The sequence below is a fragment of the Brachyistius frenatus genome, unplaced genomic scaffold, assembly GCF_029030835.1.
Source record: "Brachyistius frenatus isolate BFR_SWC_R1_liver_20210118 unplaced genomic scaffold, ASM2903083v1 Contig_1, whole genome shotgun sequence".
Taxonomy (NCBI): Eukaryota; Metazoa; Chordata; class Actinopteri; family Embiotocidae; genus Brachyistius; species Brachyistius frenatus.
In genome coordinates, this window is record NW_027210600.1 from 7,512,501 (window position 1) to 7,516,625 (window position 4,125).

Sequence of the window (4,125 nt, forward strand, 5' to 3'; positions counted from 1 at the left end):
GCCATACCATGATATAAATAGAAAAGTAGTTTAATATCTTGTGGTGCTGAGTAATGTATCCTCCAGACCTGGGGATGAATGATTTCTTTCAGACATACAAAGCATTTCCTCTGATCATGTCCAGATCCCCTCTCATCCTTCCAGTTTGATGGGTCTCTGAGGCCTTCCTGTGATTTAAGATTCCTGTCATAATGAAATGTGGACTGGAATGAGGAGGGGGTGTCTGCGCCTGCATGTCACAACCTCCAAAGACTCCAGACTCTCTGTTGAACTAAGCCTGAAGGATTCAGTGCACATCACTGTTGCAAAACCCCTAAATTCACATACAGATGAGATGCTGTCCTGAATCTCTGGGGGTCAGGAAATGTCTGGACGGAGATCCAGGAGGAGCGGGTTTGTCATGCAGGAACGAGGGATAAAGGTCTGAGAGGACAATAAGCTAAAACACATCCAACAGGAATGTCAGTGGCTCTGTCTCTAAATTCCTACTGTGTAATGTCTTCAAGCTTTTCAAACACTGTCAGATACCTGTTGTTGTTGTTGTTGAGTTTAACATAAGTAACATTACTGATAGAAAGTAGCCTGTTTGTGTGCATGTTTTACATATAAGAATATCCCACTTTACAAGTGAATATGACATTTTCTGCCTCGTCACAATAGAAAGTAGAGTTTCTGACATTAAAGAATGCAGAACATATAAGGAAAAGTGTCACAAAATAGGATTTGACAGCAAACACGAGTCCAAATATGCAAGTGCTGTAAAATTTGTAGTTATTTTTTTCACAAATAGTTCTTTTGTAAAAAAGGCTTACATGTTTTCTTGTCCAAAAGTCAGACCGGAAGATTGATATCACTCACATGATGAGCTTTGAGCCAAGTTTCTCATCTTTCAGCAAAACAAGAAAAGAAAATAACCTCCCAAAACTATTTTGTAGATGTATGTCTTCTTATATCTTATACATTTTTGAGTAGCAGATATTGTTTTAGCCTTCTGCTTGTTTTTAGGACTACATTCAGTCTTTAGACAAAGAACAGATTTGGACAGTTCACTGTCAAGAAAGTAGCAGGGAAGAAGCACGTCGAGGAATGTGGAAAAGAATGCTTGCGTGGAAAAGAGGGGAGAAAAACAAAGAATAGGTGACAGGAGCAGAGACATGGCTCATCTGGACGGGCATGTTGCATCCAGATGTTGAGGGAAGAATTGGGTAATCCAGCTCGGTCGCGTGGCGGCTGGGCCAAACGGCTCAGAAAATAAACAACGGTCCGAGCTGTCTTGTGAATGAGATCACTGATATAGACAGATAGATGCCTGGAAAGAAAAGAGAAACACTTTTGCCTTTGCAGCTTTGTGAATTGAGTCTAAATAAAAGCACAGATGTGACGAAGTCTATCCAGGTGATGTTACCTACTTTGTCCACTTGGTGTCATCACAGCTCAAGGTTTAAAAACAGTCACAGGCTCGCATGCTGTTTGAATCAGAAACTGAATTCAGTGAGACTACAATTATGAAAATGAACAAGTGCCTTATATAAAACTAATCTAGGGAACTTGTATTAATTTATATTATTGATAGTTCCTGAGCTCTATTTAACTTGGTATTCGTATAAGACAGAGTGGGAAGTTGATTTAGAAAAGTTGTTCATTCCTCTGTTTTTCTTTTGTCCTTCATTACAATAGGACCCCCTTAAGAGTCAGACTGAGGAGTTTTAAAGTGACATTGATGAAACGTTTAAAACTACTGAAGGAAGGCAAACACAGTCTGTTTCAACAGCATCCTCTTGGAATTTATCTAAAGGTTAGAGGTGTGTCTGTCTCTTCTCAGTCTCTGCAGGGTTTCTTTCTTGAAAATGTCATGGTTTCTTCTGGACGGATTCACATTTGCTTCCCTCCCCACTTGTCAGAACCTTTTCAGCGGACTCCAAGATGAGATCACTGAGCACTGAAGGCTTATGATGATGGTGGAAGTTCATGTTGCTAACGAACAAATCTGACTAATGTACCTACACATAAAATTGGGGGTAAATATAAATTTTTTTGGCCATATTGTCAAGTTGAAAATTTCTTGTCTTTATCATTTCAATTGTGCCTTATCAGGGATACCAGCCTGCCTAAACTGAAGAAAATTGAGCGTTTGAGCAGTGACATTTTGCCTTGCCCCTCGAAGTAGCCGGCCACCTGTGTAGCTCAGCTGGTCAGATCTTGAAGCCCAGAAACTCTGCAGGTTGCTGGGAAGGAGGGAGATGGAAGTTACAACACATCTTCTGAACACGGGACAGATCTCACAGCACTGTGTTATCGTTTCATCTGATGGCTGTTTGTTTGTATCAAAAAGATTTGTAACCTTAATCCGAGATGGGAAAAGGATTTCATATTTGTCATCAGTGATAGGATCGACATATTGAATGCATACAGCAGATATCCAGCACTGTGTGACACTCTTTTTTCATAGAAAGGGAGGCTTAGACCAGAGCTGTCTATATTGACTATGAGATAATGTTGTGGCTTAATGTGCTTCATGTGTGGTGTATGGTGACTTTAAATCTCTTGCATGGTTATTTGTAGAGCAAATAGGTATGAGGATTCTGGTTTTGTTTGCTGACATTCAGTCAAATAAAGCAGAAGCAATTCCTATAAATTATTCCTCATTCAGAAGACCCTGATAATAAATCTAAGTAAGCTGAAAAGCAGGTTGAGTATTGTATAATTTTGTGTCCTAGCTGATTTGTAATCGTAATCTGCTGCTTATTTAGATGACAATTTATCCAACAGCTATTAAATTAATACAGATATTCTGAAACCCTCCCCAGATGTTTGGCAGACATCATTTTCTAAAAGTCAAAATCCTATTAAAGTAAAAAAAAAAAAAAAAAAATTCTGTTTGAGGAGAGGCGGAACCAATAACTGTGATTTTCACAATCAGAGCAGAAGTAAAAGGGATTTAAAAATAACTGGCAGTCCGTTACTGCATCAGCTGCCATTTATTTGGGATTGCTGTGAATATTAGAATTTGTATTTCTACAAAACTGTCATAATTGGGACGGAATGTTTGAGTTTATTCGGAAGCCAACTATTTAAAAAAATTTTTTGGATTAAACTGACAAGATGCTCAGAGAGTTGGCTATGGCCTGGCGCTGTAGTACCGTAGACAGCATATCAGTTCATCTTGAAATACTATAAATATGATTGAGGAAAATAAATGAAATGGTTTTTTTTTTTATTTCTTGAACAGAATTTCTTTTTTTTTTCTTTTTTTACAAGTTTCCTTTCTGTAAAAGTGCACACCCAGGCACATTACTGGTAGTTGTTTTGGTCTTTCTGCCCTTTCATCTGTTTTTTTTTTTTTTTTTGTTTTTTACCTGTATTATTCCCTCTTCCCACTAGAGGTCCCCAGTGTCCTCCTTGCCACGCCCACCTCACCTGCTGCTCACACTCTGCCACACCTGCTGCCACTCTGCAATTAGCCCACTCAGTCTTTTTTGTTTCTCAGAGTTAAACCTTAGCTTTCTGTTTTCTAGTGAGATTTTTTTTTGTCATCTTGGGACCCTGCCCGGACTCCCAACTCTGATTTTCTCTTGGTTTTGTGTCCACCTGCCCGACCTTTTCAACAGGTCTTTGTGTGTAAAGTTTGCTCTTTGCTTCACACTTGCCTATGTTTTGTGCATCTGGGTCCTTCAATCCCTTGTTGAACTGTGACAGTCGCAGAATAGTCAAGTAGCTGTGTAACATATAGCTAAATTATAAAATGAATTGCAACTGTAATCTGTTATAGTTACTGAGAAACAAAAAGTTGCCCAATAAGATTAGATTTACTATTAAAAATGTTGGCAATCACAGATGGTATTACATCTGAATATATTATATCAGTACAAAGCTGAAATGTAGAATATAATATTTATTCGGCTGCTTGGCATCTTTCTCGCTGTGCAGAAATCCTTTCTGTCTTCGACTAGAGAGGCTCTATTTATGGTAATGTGCTCTCAAATTCTGAGCCTTGCTTTTGGTCGGTTCTCTTGTTTTGAATTTGCACCACCTCTCAGCTGCCAATCAAATCAGTGCACATTGTTCCTAGCAGCCACACCGAGCTGGTTCGCCATGTTGTCAGACCACATAAAGAGGTAGATTTAA